The sequence below is a fragment of the Mastomys coucha genome, unplaced genomic scaffold (assembly GCF_008632895.1).
Source record: "Mastomys coucha isolate ucsf_1 unplaced genomic scaffold, UCSF_Mcou_1 pScaffold13, whole genome shotgun sequence".
In the NCBI taxonomy this organism is placed as follows: Eukaryota; Metazoa; Chordata; class Mammalia; order Rodentia; family Muridae; genus Mastomys; species Mastomys coucha.
In genome coordinates this window covers 23,040,838-23,056,694 of record NW_022196895.1, presented here as the reverse complement: position 1 = coordinate 23,056,694, position 15,857 = coordinate 23,040,838, and the positions used below count along the sequence as shown (strand labels likewise).

General features: G+C 36.6%; 1 long non-coding RNA gene across 1 annotated transcript; it reads right to left on the bottom strand.

Annotated features, from left to right (window-relative positions):
• Positions 1–361: 361 nt before the first annotated feature.
• Positions 362–5,741, bottom strand: LOC116087566. The gene is made up of 3 exons (XR_004117482.1): positions 5,506–5,741; positions 4,967–5,199; positions 362–427 (listed from the first exon to the last, which is right to left on the bottom strand). It is a non-coding gene; the product is annotated as an uncharacterized LOC116087566 (long non-coding RNA).
• Positions 5,742–15,857: the final 10,116 nt, after the last annotated feature.

Below are 15,857 nucleotides of genomic sequence, written 5' to 3'. Positions count from 1 at the left end.
CCATTTAGAAATCGCATTTTGCTATAATACATTGGATAGAGAAATCACAAAATCACCTCTGAAATACATGATAGAGCTTTAAGTGTATGTTAAACAGAGACCAATACTGGGTTGGTCTTAAAATGTAGAATTCAAGAATAGCCAATGCTGGGGTACAATTTAAATTGTGTGTTAAGTAGAGACCAATGTTGGGATTGAGCTTGAAGTATCTGTTAAATAGAGGTCAATGTTAGAGTACAGCTAGAAATGTGTGTCAAGTGGAGACCAATACTGGGTCAATCTCAGGAGGTGACAGTGATCCAGATAAGACTCAATAGAGGGCACATGTAGTTCCACAGGTAACTCTTCTGTCATTGGTGGCTTGAGTGTGAAATGAATCTTCTGCTGCTCTAGATCTCAATGTTTTTGAACTGTGAAGCTTCTAAGCCTGAAAAGAAATGAGGGATTTACATAGTCACAGATAGCACTGACTATTTTATAAAAATCCCTTTCAATACTAATATTCTCAGAATTTTTCAATCATTCTAATAGACTTGCAAAGACTATGCTAACATGGAAGGGAACAGGACGTTTAAAAATATAAATAAGCGGGGCTGGCAAGATGGCTCAGTGGGTAAGAGCACAGACTGCTCTTACAAAGGTCCTGAGTTCGGATTCCAGCAACCACATGGTGGCTCACAACCACCCACAATGAAATCTGATGCGCTCTTCTGATGCGTCTGAAGACAGCTACAGCAAATTACGCAGGAGCGAGCAGGGCCAGAGCTAGTGGGGCCAGCAGAGGTCCTGAGTTCAATTCCCAGCAGCCATGCCATCTGTACAGCTACAGTGTACTTATACACATAAAATAAATAAAAATAAAATCTTAAAAAATATAAATAAGCCGCATTGCAAAAATTTCTGCAAATGGGTCTCTAAATTAATGACCTTATACTTTTTCTAGAAGAAAGCAAAACCTAGAGAATCTCCATTATAATTGTTACCAAGACAAAACATGTAGGCTGAAAGGAGCTGGGAAATTCAGCAATTATTCAGAGAATTTGTGGCAAACAGACCTTCGACAGGGATGTCTGAGATTCTAAGTTCTACCAGCTTCTAGCTCTGTGCACATTGACAAATTAAGTGGAAAACAGAGAGAATTAATCATACAGATAATTCCAGCTGAGTAATATTTCACATCAAGTAGCCATTCTAAGACTCCAAACTAAAATGTTTTTACCTTAAATTACTTGATTTTTTTTTTCCTCACTCAGGCAATATAGAGCTGGCATCCTTAGTCACTTGCGTGACTGTCTCGGCTGCCCACCAAATTTTTCTTATGTTTTTACTTTTTTTTTTTTCAGATGAAATCTAAGTTCATATTTAGAAACACAGAAAGGCTAAGCCTAGGAAACAGATGATTTTCTGCTTGAATTCTTATGTTTAAGATGTGACTCATACACTCTTATGCTGAAAGGCCAAGTAGAGTCTGGAAAATATGGCCACTATTCAATCTTATCACAAGTCAGACAGAATCTCAGAAGACCTATGCTGAGCCAGCCTTCTCCAGGGGCCACAACCTCCCTAGCTTGCCCATCAATGGCAATTTTCCTGACTTGCCCTTTTGTAAATGTCTATGCTTCAGGAGTCATACAATGGAAAAGCATTTGTTGAACCAATTTGTCTGTGATGTTAATACTTGATCATAGCATACATTTCTGCCCTGTCTTCTAAAATTTGGAATCGTTTTGTCTTATGAAGCCTCCCAAAAATTTGATTTTTTTCCCTAAATTTCTTTTTCCATCATGCCAGTTGGGCTGTCTGGCAGTGAGGACACGTTTCTAAACATGAAAGTGTCTCAATTCTTTAAATTAGTCCATGAGTCTTCTGCCAATGCTGAATATTTGAAAGAACAAAACATTAGAAGATGAGGAATGTTGATTCAGTCAAACCTTTCTTAGGCATAGCAGCAAATTTACCAGGAAAAAAAGTCAAAGGTACATTAAAACCATAAATAAAAGAAGAAAGGCACTTAGTATCCATACCTGTGTACTCTTCTAGGAGAAGGAACTTTGTGGATGATGTAGTCATGGATCAATAATGGATAACAAATATAAATTATTTAAATAATATTTCTAACATATCTACTTATTAACATGAAATCTTCTGTAGGTGATAGTTTTGAATTCTGTGAAGTTTTTCCTAAATGCTCCCCATAGAAGTTTGACCATTTGGATGTCTCCATTTAAGATGCTATTCAGGAATAGTATTTACAGTAATACTCAATTAAGCTGAACAAAGAGTTGGCTCATTGCTTTGCAAAATCTTGTAGATTTGTAGAAATTGCCTCAAGTGAGCCTTTAAGTAGAATGACCTCAATGAAAATATTTACTTTCTTTTGCTGTTTTTTGTTTGTTTGTTTGCTTGGTTTGGTTTTCTGTTTAAAATGGAATGAATATACATTCACTCTAGGCATTAAGTCATTAACATATTCTATCAATTAACCTATAATAATTAATGTTCTTCTGTATTCCCGGTTTGTGAGGTATAAAGACATACTGTTAAATTACATTATTTATATAGAGGTCAAGAGACCAGTAAAAACAGTTTTCAGTTATTGATTGTTGCACACTAACATTTATTGAGCTGTTACCAACATTTAACGCCAATGATTATTCATGACTTCTCTGTTATACAATCTAGTCAATAACTTTCCTATTGGCTAGAGCATTCAGATAGGAAAGTTGGTGTCTTCTTGTAAGGCAATGTTGATGTAAAATGGCTCTATGTGGTAAGAGTGCACTAAGAATCTGAAATAATTAACTGTGTTGTTCTGGAAACAAAGAAAGGTCTGAAGAGCTACCGTGCACCTAACAACCCCTTGTGAGACTATATACCCCAATAATGTGTCATATATTATCACTTATGAGACTCTATTACCCATGAAGTAGGTAGCAATATTATCTCAATTTTATGGATATAGAACACTAAGGTGGATGCATAATAAAGAGTTTGATCAAAATCTAATGAGTAAAGAGAATATATTAGTTGTTGTTGTTTCAAATTCAGGGTACATGGAATAATGGGAAGGGTGGACATGTCGGAATATTGTTAACTGGTATCTTGGGTCAATAGTTACCCTTCACAAGTTTCACCTTCTCGAACTATACAAAAAATTATCAACCATTTGAATATCTGTAGCAACATTAAGGAGATATTACAGGAAGATAAGATGACCATCTCTCTTGCATGGAACATCTATATATTTTATATATCATATCTCCAACAGTAGTATCCTGTCATTACCCTAATAATAATAATAGTAACAATAACAATGATGATAATTATAATAGGGAAAAGCATGGTATTTCTGGTAAGTTTGGAGAAAAGTTGACTTATGGTTGACAACAAGTCAAATGAATTAAAAAAGAAGTTATTGAAAAGATTGTTTTCAATTAACAAGTGCTTACATATTAAAAATACAAATACGTTTCTCTCCTTTCCTCTATTTACTGAATGAATAGGTTGTCTTAACTTGTCATTTTTGTCTCTAAGTACAGCATTACTCCATTCATCTTCCAAACAGCGAAAAGAGACCACACAGTCTCCAAGCCAGCTCTGTATTGGTTAAAGAGATCTTGTTTGGCACCTTGGAATAAAGCAGTGAGCTCTAGGTCATTTCAAGAGTGAAATAGAGAACTCCCTGAACGTCAGCATAGCTATAAACTATTGGTTCAATATCTTTTTGGGGAAGCATCCGTGTCAGAAGGACAAAAGCAATAACTGAGATTATGGGATGATTAATGGAGGGGCACTTTTCCTCAGTAGGAATTGCACCCGCTCAATGATGCTCAATGATCTCAATATCCAGCAAAGAACAAATAGCTTAAAAACAGGCTCTAAGTAATTCTGTGGCATTGCGGAATTAAACACCTACTCAATGTTGATTGGAGAACTGAGCAGGAAAGTCAGACCAAAGAACAAAGCACTATTGTTTGGTTTATGGGCACATGGAAGTACCCCATCCTTGACTAACTAGATTTAACTCTGCCTCTGCCACTAATTCTGAAAAATAACAAAACAGTGGGGCTACTGAAAAAATAATGCTTATCACAGCCCTTTCAAAGAGAACATTTTATCAGTAGCCATGGAATCTTTCTTGTCATTGGCTTTCCAGTCAAAAGTTTTAGAACTATTGATATTCTACCTGAAGATTGGGAGAATATTTGCACCACATAACCTAGAGAAATAAATGATGGTGCTTCTGTGATATTTTATACCAAATGCTAAGTCTAGTTTTTCTCCCACAAAAGCTTGTCCATGTTATGTTGACACAAATCTTTTGAAAAAAGTAACAGACTACTATAAGAAGAGATATGTTTTCATTAATTAATGAAGTAGTTTACAATGTTTTCAGAATTAAACACAGATATGAGACTTCTTGAAGTTTTAGATCTCTACTGTAAAATACATGCAAACAAAGAAGCAGTGGGGGCCATAGCTGTACACAATTATGAGGAGAAATTGGATTGCAGGATTGTAGAAGCTCATTAGGCAAACTCCAACCTGCAGGCAAGTAGGCAGGGAGGATGGGATGGGCGTCTCAAGCAAGAGCCTAATATGCAGAATATTGGCCTGCTTCAGGGAAGATCCAGTTAGGCACTTAAGGTCATAGCAGGAAATCAAACTACCAAGATCATCTAGGACAGTAGGTATTAGTCAACAGATCATGAACTTTAATCCTATCTATATTCAATCTACCTCCCCCGCCAGAATTGGCTGACTGTTTAGGCTGTATCTGTAGTCTGTAGGTCAAGTTAGCCAAATATAAAAGTAAGCATTTCACATTGTAACCCAAGGGATGGATAAAAGATCTGGATCAGCAAGGACGGGGCTTTCTGGACTAGGAAAGAGGGGCTCTGGATAAAACAAAACAAAACAAACAAACAAAAAAAAAAACTAACTAGAATAAAAAAAAAATTCTTACTGATAGCTTCTCTTAATGCTGTCCAGATCTGATTTCCCGATTTAGATTGAAATATGGACGTCATTTTCTTGTGGATTCTTTTACCACTCCTGAAGGCTCTTTGTCATAATCAAACCGACAACCTGCCTCCTTAGGAGCTTGTGGGCAGAGTTTTCCTGAGATGCGCTTAATTGAAATCACACTTGGAGTCTCCATCTCAGATGTAGAGCCCCCACATTTTCTTTGTTTTCAAACTGGAACAGAAGAGAGGATGGATGGCTGGTATATTGGATGATACATAATCACATTAATACTTTATTGCCACATTTGTCAATATATTAGTGCAATATGTTATCATATACATTATTAACTGTTGCTGTTAAATGTTTTATGCTGATCTTTTACATTTTTTATTTCGATTGTGATAAATTTGGATCAGAGGGATCTTTTTTCTTTCAGAACAAGAGGAAGTAAAAATATTGCATTAAAGGAATTTATCAGGGCTGAGTTCTGTCTCACAAACAAAGAAAGCGAGCATTTTCCTCCCCTTGCTTCTGTACCTGGCCTTCTTGCACTCAGCAGCTGCAGATATTAGCACTTGAAAGTGGCAGATTGCCTGGCTCTGTGCAGCAGCAACTGATAATTCTCATCTCTGGCAATATCTCTGAAGTCCATCGACACAGGCGCCCACTTCGTGTGATGGTTGTGAGGTGGCCTTCAATAATCTGGATTTAGAGCTGAAATGTCCACATCCGGGGAGGGGTATTATTTCTAAATGTTATGTCTTGAAGTTGGGATTATGTTCTTAGCTGTAATTATAGAATAGTGATATCATTTCTGAGCAGAGGCCAAAAATTAAGACTGATTTGACATGTTCCACTATCATTTACTGTCATTTTCTCATTTGGGTGAGGTTAGAGAAGAAACACACACACACACACACACACACACACACACACACACACACACACACTACTTACTGAAATTCCTTTAAGAATGGTGCTTTCATATTTACAAGATCACCAAGAGTGGCTGTGACAATTCTACATCATGAATTCTACCTGTGTGTCTTGTAGAATATTAATTCTTTCCTACATCTGCATTATAGCTTGAATTTCACCCACCCTTGTGACTATTTAAAGGTTTCTGGAAACTAGTATTTTTGCTTATTTGAATATAGCTTGGGATTTAAAGAAATTGTGTCACACATCTATTAATAAAACAAACAAAAATGTCCTTAAATTTGTTTCCTCCTATTATGATTTATATAATAAATTTTAATTAACATGAGAATAACTAAGTTCCGTATATACCATTAACTATTAGCAGAATGGGGATTCTAGACATTTCTTCCAGTATTTTCTATAGAAATTGACATGTCACACATCTTGAATTTTTCCTGTCATGAGAGCACATTCCTAGTTTCTGGGGTAGTAGATGGAAATCGAGGTTCACAAACCATCACCAATCCTAGACTCAGTTTACTCAGTTTTGAATTTGGGTAGTGGCCACATAACTTCTTTGAATCCTGCCTATTTTGATTTATTTGGCATATGATACTGGAAAGACTTTCCTGTCATTCTGCAGCATTGACTTGTTTCAAATACTAATTTATCTACTTGTATGTTGATCAAGTACATATTCATTACACATTATATCACACACATATATAGAGAGATAATAGTTTTGCAAGATTAATTCCTTTAATTGATTCCTCACACTCTATTCCTTAAAATATATTTTTGAGGATGCATAGACAAGGATCTCGTCCTCTTTCAGTCTGCAGAATTCCTACAGAGCTAATGCCTATTCTCATCCCAGAAGCCCATCTTTTCTAATGTCCATTGTTATAGTTGTGTATGTAAATTAAAGAAATATGAATAGCTTATTCCATGAACACTTTGATGTATGTTATGTAGATGATATGGTGAAATTTAGAGAGAGGGAAAGAGAAGACAGGTAAGGAGGAGGTGAGAAAAGGAAAGCAGAGGAGACACATTATGTCCAATGTACCTGTGAGGTAGACTGAAGGAGAAGACTTAAGTTTCTATGAAAGAATTATGAGGGGCTTCACTGACATCCACAGACGTCAGAGGAGCCAGGTTGCTCTCCCTCTTCCTGACTTCTTTAACCAATAGAACATATTCGAAAGTCTTCTCTGGAAAACTATAGGATTAATCTTGTCTAGGAACTGGAAAATTTGGGAGGTCACTGCTCACAGTGTGGTCATTGTACCCTCAACCTCTGGCTTGATTTCTGGCTTATAGTATTTCCTAGTGAATATTTTCAGTTGAAAGCTAAACACTGGCTCTCATTTCATAGTTTTTGTGGTGCCTAAACATTGCTTTGTTTTTTTTTTTCTTCACATGTCTGTTTATTGTATACCTTTGTCTTCTCAGATATTCTTGGGCCTTGAATCCTGAGAATATTGCCACTTTCCAGCATCAAGTCTTTATACAAATCCTGTTAGGTTTATACTGTAATCTACTCAGAAACTACATAACTGACTCTAGTGGAGTATGCAGGTATAGGCTAAGGGAGTTAGCAGGTAGAGCTTGAGGGAGTAAACAGAAAGAAATACAGGAAAATGAGAAGAAACCTAAGGAATGAGTGCACACAAACTCAGGGAAGGACCAGAAGGAGACCAAAGGTATAGCTAAGAGAAACCAAGGGGACAGCACACCATCACATACCTTATCTTTGGTTTAATCTTTTCAAAACTCTACCACGGGTGAAGAGAATCTTGACTGACGCATTTTGCTCGTATATATTTTACACACACATTTCAAGATATTTGACTGCTTGGCCAAGTTTTGCCTTAATGAGCACAGCACAAAATTAGTAGCAGATTGAGAGAAACATGTAGCTGTATGGATATCTTTGAATCATATCCTACGACACCTTCTGTGAAACATCTTACATATTTCTCCTCTGTGATCATTGTTCTTTCAAAGAAAGATGCTCTAGAACATTTATCTAAGAAAAAAACGTAATGATTCAAATAACTGAAATGCAACGGTTGGTTTATCTACCATCACCTTTGAAGATTTCCAGTGGGTTTCGGTGTTATCCCTCAGTGATTTATCTTCCTCTCCTCTCATTTGCTATGTTACTCTCTACCTTTCTACCTGTACTTGATTTCTGTAACCCCCATGCAAGTACCTAAATATAACTATCAACAAATCTCTCTGGGTGTTTTATTCACAGAGTGATATTCCATTTTGAGACTCGCAGTTGGTGAGGAAGGCATGTCATAATTTATGGCCTATAAAGTGAGGACAAAATTGGAAGTGGCAGTTTTGGGGGCATGTTTCTTTCTCACTTGACATTTGGTATTCTTTCACCTCTGCGGACCCAAGGGAAGGCAACAGGGAAGTCTGAGATGATGGTGGCTTGCTAACTGTGAAGGACCTTACTTAGTGCACTGTCAATGGAAGAAAGTTCCTGACTGACAAGAAATTTTTAATCAAACTGTTATTAATTTAGCTAGAATTAGTTTCACTGCAGTTGATTCCTAATACATAGAGGATTTATTGGTTATTGTAACAATCTTAACATGGACAAATTCTCTATTACAAAGGGTAATAAGAAAACACATTATGTGTTATTCACAAGGACCATTACTCATGAAAAAGGGTATGTCTTTCTGTATATCTGAGACTAAAAATACCCACTGTATGTCAATAATGTGTTATATTAATAAGTATTTCAAAAACACAGAAAAGTCTTCAGTACCTGAATTTAACTGTAGTACGGAATGCACAAACCAGTGATGTAACATGCTCAACTTCTCAAAATATTGGGCCACATCTTGCACATGCCTGACCAGATAATTTGAGGCAGTACTTTTCAATCTTCAATTTGAAACTGTAGGAGATATTTTGAGGCATGTGACTCATTGACCAAAGTTTAAGGGAAAAAATACATTTCTTAAAATAACTTAATTTCTTAATAACTAATTTCTTAATAACTAATGATACTTTAAATTTTTAGTATTTTCTATCAAAAAAGTATTCTTTTCAATGAGCAAAAATAACTAAAAATTAATTAGTTTAAATTAATATTCTTGCAACTAAACTGAAGCTGTAATATGAATGTAATCAGGCTTGTAATATAGAGAGCATGAATATGTGTATTATACATCACTGATGCTGGTTGGATTGGACTATGCAGAGGTCAGACAACAGTATTTCTGTTGACAAAAGGAGGGACTTGGGAGTGGATTTTGATGACTACAGGATTTGAGTTCCACTATAGAATTGTTTGCTTATTTGGGCAGACGGAAAATATTCCATTATATTGTGAAAAGATTCATAGGTAATTGTAACACTTGGCCAGTGCTTAGTAATGTTGACTAAGGCTGATAATTTTCAAAACATTGTTTTCAACATCATCAGAAGTATCCATTAACTACTTAGTCCAGTGTGTCCAGATTGACTCTAGCAATTGGCTGTATTTTTCCATAACCATTCTTAAGAAATTAAAGACTGGTAAAGTTAAGGGTTTCAGAATATGAATCCTGGTCACAGTTACTAGGGAAGTGTTTCAGAACAAAAGTCTTCTGTTTCATCCTCACTTATGATTTCCAATCTGTGAACTTCAGAAGCTTATCAACCTCCCCTATTCCTCCTCTTTCTCCTCAAATCTATTATTCCTCTTTCTCTTTCTTCTCTTCTCCCTCCTCCTTTTTTCTTCCTGCCCTCTTCTTCCTTATTTTCCTCCTTCCCTTCATTGTGACCTTTGGAACCACTCCTTACAATCTGTTCAGTATAAAAAGCACCAACTTAGTAGCAGTTTTGTTCCCATTGTTTTGTAACAAAAACCAAAAGCTTATACAGCATACTTGTCCCATGTCCTTGAGTCAAAGTTTCTTTTACAGCCACTGCTGACTCCCATACTTGATGAAGATGTGTAAAGAACATGAAAAAAAATTAAAGAAACCATCCTGTGTAAATGTGAAATGTCATCATCATCAAACAGTCTTAGAGTAGAAGACAGTGTTATTTCTCTTCATGTGCTTGCAGAACACTAGACTCACTATTGACATATGTTCATTTCTTCTCTTTAATGGACAACTGATGAACACCTCAGGCCTACTTATGTTCTTATGTTCATAACTGTCTAGAGCTAATCTTTATTCCAAGAGGTTATCCTCTCTCTCTCTCTCTCTCTCTCTCTCTCTCTCTCTCTCTCTCTCTCTCTCTCTCTCTCTCATATTTTCTCATCTCTGTTCTCTTTGTCTCTCTTCTATCCTAGGCAGTATCTCTCTATTTCATCCTTTTTTCTATTTATTATTATTATTATTACTATTATTATTATCACTTAAACACTAAAAAGTGGAAATCAGCTTGCTGAGAGAGATTTCAGAGACAAATGAGGCCAAATGGTCTGCTGGGAGCACTCAGCACCAGGAGCTCTGCAAGTCCCAGCATATGGAGCCTGATCTCCAGGCACTGACATTAACACTCAGGCTGCAGGTAACTCATTTAGCTTTGGTGTCATTTTACAATAAATATACCATCTACCGACACAAATTAGACAGCTATTGAGATTAATTTTGAGCCACTATCGGCAACATCTTAAATCAAAAATCATTCTTTATTAGCATGCTTGGTGGTATAGTCTGCTTGCCCTCCCCCATCCCTGATCCCTGCCAGAAGAATAAATGAGGCCCCATGGTTGACATAGCGCATCAAGTGTTTTATAATAGTCTAATTGTAGCTAATGGTTTGTGCAGCTAATTAAGGCCCTATGAATTACAGTAATCAGTCAGGCTCATCCTTTAAAGCAGATAGTTCTATTGAACCATTCCCTTAGTAGGAAACAAAATATATAACTACATATATAACTATAAGTATACTCATGCATACTTGGACACATGCAGGAACACAGCCTGTGATGACCAACTGGATTCCTATGAGCACATATACAAGGAATTTATAGGACTGCTTTCCTTCCACTTACCACAAACTATTTTAGAAGACACACGTTTTTAATAGCAATGCAGTCTTTATAGGTGGGGGAAAGGTAGTATGTACACTCATTGAACAACTGAAGATTAGCTTCCCCCCTTATACACCATCTCTCTCCTCCTGTTCGCCATAATCCATTTGTCCAAATCAAAGCCCAAGAGTTACTATTTGATACTTTTTAGGTGGTGGGTATTTAAATGGTTACAAACATCTTCCAATAGAAGATAAAAATGAAAAAGATCCTATCTGTCAATTGGATGGTTAACAAAAACCACAGAAAGTATTAGGCCACTTTAGGTAGAAGAAAAATTTCAATCAATAATTGAGAGGGAGAAAAGGGGGCGTCTATAGTTTTTTCCTTTTCAGCAAGCTTATTTTATAGGAACTCTCCTACATACCAAATGTATTAAATTACGCAGAGCACTCCACAGGCTCTGAAGGGTACTTCATTTCCTGGTTTATTTAAAACTGGATTGGACGTATCAGGAAAGAACGTTGGAAGCAATTCTGAAGGACTCTGGGGAACCAAAGAAGGAGCAATAGGTCTTTCCTAGTACTTGTATCTTTGATTCCTTGAGAAAGCAGAAAAAAAATCTATAGAAATGTCATCAGTGTGACCTCCACTGGAATAACATGTGCCCTAGGCCCCTGAAGTCCTATGGCCAGTGAGACTTGGGGAAAGAAAGGGATTTTCATGAGGGTCATATGTTTTCTTTCTTTGCAGCTCACAGCCTCACAAAAGTGCAAGGAGCATGAGAGTTCAGCCAGGTCTCAATGGTGTTTAACACTATCAAATTTCTCTCCTACAAGCAAAGGATGGCAACACCATTTGTTAGATGTGTCCTCACAGCATACACAGACCACCAGTTTGTACCCCTGAAATGTGTATTCTGTGTCTTTCCATCTGGTTAATATTTTCTTATGGTAAAGGGCTATAATTTACATGCAAAAATAATTTTTAATAGTTTAGGATTGTATATTATTCATATTATATTTACATTATCTTGAACCATTCTTTTATGCTTCCTAGTTCCTTCTATGTGCCCACTTATTCCCTATCAATTTTATGACTTCTTTAGTTATTGTTATACAGATTCATACAACACACACACACACACACACACACACACACACACACACACACACACACTGCGGAGTCCATTCACTTTTGCTCATTTTTTAGGTGCCTAGGGCTAACCTTCTGGGATTGAATGACCTATCATGGGTCTGGTTCCTAAAGAAAACCTATTTCCATCTCTAGTTGCCATTAATTGCCTATAGTTCTTTACTTATCAGTGGGAACTTGTAATAGTCCCAAAAAACATACTGGTTTGTCAGCCAATGTTGCCCTTGTACAAGTCTTGTTTAGAAGACCAAATTGTCAGGATTTTTATTGGTATTGTATCCCTGTCATATCTAGAAGACATAGTTTCACAACTGATGTCCTGAGGTTTGTTGTTGTTGTTGTTGTTGTTGTTTGAGGCAGGGTTTCTCTGTATAACCCTGGCTGTCCTGCACCTCACTCTGTAGACCAGGCAGGCCTCAAACTCAGAAATAAACCTGCCTCTGCCACTCAAGAGCTGGGATTAAAGGCATGTGCCACTGCAGCCCTGTGGTGTCCTGTTTTTTTTTTTTTTGTTTTTTTTGTTTTGTTTTTGTTTTTGTTTTTGTTTTTTGACTCTTAGAAACTTTCTGATTCTTCTACAATGCTTACCAAGTCTTAGCTATAAGGCATGTGTTGTAAAAGTTTCATTTAGGGACAACAAACCCCTTGTCAAGTGTTTTCTGTTTTTGATTAGTTGATTTCAGTAATGGTCTCTGCTTTGTTTACTGTTCAAATATATATTTTTTTTTAATGAGGGGTAAGAGATATGCTTACCTATGGGTGTAATGACAACTATTTGGAATAGAGTTAGAAATTATACTGGTTTAGGAAAATGGCAGCAGTAAATATTCTTCTAGAGTTTATGACTTCATCAGCTCTTAGTAGCTAGCTTCAAGTTCCGGGCCTGAATTCCCTTTCCTAAGAGGTCCTTAAATTCAAGAGGAAAGCTGTTGGTTATCCTGAAGATGCAACTCCCACTATTGTACTCTTAGGAGCATTATGCCATGTTGTCCTTGTTGTGGTTCATACATTAGTCAATATCCATTCAAATCCAAGCCATTCTCTAGCATTTGCAAGTTCAAATATCTTTTCTTCATTCATTCACTTCAAATTAAGTTGACTCTCATTAGGGCAAAACTGTAGTAAAATAGAAAACTCATTGGTAAAACAATCTAGCCCTGATGCCTTTTAATCTAAAGGCTTCAGTGAGTAGACTGTTTAGTACTTAGGTTAATAGATGGATACTTAATTTATGCCATCTTCTAATGGACTCAAAAATTTTTACTATTTTTTATTTTATTTTGTTTTTTTAGTTTGGTTGTTTGTTTCTTTTTTATGTCTTAATTTCTGATGCTGTGGCTTTTAAACCAAGATACCTTCATGCTTGTCTGGTGAATAAATATTAGTGCAACTTAAAAAATCTTGCAAATCAATGAATGCCTTTTTCATGGTTTCTTATAACGACATTAAAACTACTTTTTAATTTCTGCTGTGTACACCAAGTAGAGAACTATCTTCATGCTAATATTTGATTACATGTACTTCAGAGGTTCCATTAAATTTGCCACCTTGTATAGGACAAAATGTCATAGAAAATGGGGTTCACAGAGATGAGGAATGTGATTTCCTTGGCCCACTCCACTGCCCTCTCTCCATCTCATGCTCTCTGAACCTTCGTTCCCTATGATGATCCTTCCATTCTTTGTACAGCTGCCAACTCTGCTTCTGCTGACCCAGATAGTTTTCACATCAAAGTTTCTGATTCAGTGTAACATGATCCACTAAGACTTGAATACCTAGTTGGGAGGTGTCTGGGACTTCCCTCACCCTTAAGGAGAACATATTTATTTTCCCACAGTACTTCACACTCTGAGTTCTAAGAAATATCTCATATCTGTACTGCTAAAACCAGTCAACATGTTCATACTATAACAAGAGACCCTTTATTTTCATAGAACTGAATTTTGTAGTATTTGGGTAGATATCCATACAAACATAAGCCATCCCCTCACCCTGTAAGGACAAATGATTCTTATTACATAAAATGTACAATCCATTCATTCATCATAGTACTCAATGTCTCCCTACAGTGATGACATACAAACTATTCTTTTAGTAGATAAAAATTAATTTTATCATGTGTGAGTAGCTGGAACTCCAGACTTTCTAATTTATTTTTTTATGTATTTTTTATTAGATATTTTCTTTATTTACATGTCATATGATTCCTCCTTTTCCAGTTTCCCATCTAACAAACAAATAAACAAACAAACAAAACCAACAAGAACAAACCCCTGTTGCCTCCCCCCTCCCCATGCCAATTTATTTTCTAAAAGTATCAGAAATAGGGCAACTGAAACCCTAACTTCAATTGAGTTCCAAACCCCAGTGGGTTGCTAACTTGGCATTCAACTGAATAAAACCAGAACAAACCCAGTTGTTTATAAACAGCTGAATTCAGCATCTATCCACTTGCTTCTGATTGACATAATCGTATTTTCCTTGTTTTGTTTGATCCTACTCCAAAAAGTAGGCAGTGTATTAATTATATTTATTGACTCTACACAACATTGGCCAAGCTTCAAGATTCATTTAAAATGAAAGATTTAATAAATAAATTATTGTAATGAATTAAGCTGCTAACTTTGTTCAGTCTCACAACCCATAGCATTTCTAAAAAGAAGCAAGGAATTCCTAAGCAATGGCAATAAGGGAAAACAGGGTCCTACAGCAATGTCTGTATCCGGAGACCCTTCCATAAAAATCCTTTGATATACTTCTATCTTCAGAATGGCTCAGGGTATCTGTATCAATGGTAGGAAAAGCATTTTATTTCTCATTTTGGACTTTATCACTTCATCAGCCTGACTCAACTGCAGGCATCCATGTATCACAGACTTAGAGCTATGGGTTCAAGTGGCCTAGTATGTATGTCATCTGCAAACCCCGAAAAGTCAGCAGGATCATTTGACGGTCTATATAGGGCCTCTAACACCATGTCCATAATTTATTGGTTGAGTTTAATATGGAGAGAGAAAGAAAGAGAGAGAGAGAGAGAGAGAGAGAGAGAGAGAGAGAGAGAGAGAGAGAGAGAGAGAGAATAGTAAAGCAACAACATCACTCACATGCCAGTCCCTGCCTCTTCACTTGTCTGAGATAGGGTCTCTGGTTATTTGCTTCCACACATTCTCTGCTACCTCACCCATTAGATTCCAGAGAATCTCTTGTGCTGTTTAGGTGGTTCTTGTTGTTGTGGTTGTGGTTGTGTTGTGCTTTTTGTTCTTTTTTTTTTTTTTTTCTGGAACGCAAGCTATGGCCTGGGTTGACTGTACTATATGTACTAAAACGTGTCACAGCTTTTAAATTGTATTGTAATCAAGAGCAATAGTTAAGAAAAACAAAACAAAATGGAAAGACAGGAGTTAAGCATTGTTCTTTGGCAGTGGCCCTGAATCTCTGTTGCACTGTTATCACATGGTTAATCAGGAAGAAAGGGGTATACATCCCAGCTAGGTACTCTCTATCCAGCACCATCCTCATCTACAAGCTAGACTTCACGAACTTTCTACGATTCAGTGTGAATTCACCTTCTCTGTGAAGCATTACAAGTGCACACCTGGCTATATCTCTTCTCCTTATTTTCACTTTTGCTCATCTTCTAAGGGCTCATACACTGGATCACCTAGGTTGCACTTTGTGGAGACTAAGGTAGATATTTACTCACAGATATGGAATATCTACCAATGTCAATGGTGAAGTCAGAAAACATGAGCAAATTGTGGAGAGGTGTTAAGACAAAACTTTATGAAAAAGGGAGAGATAGTTTGAGATTGGA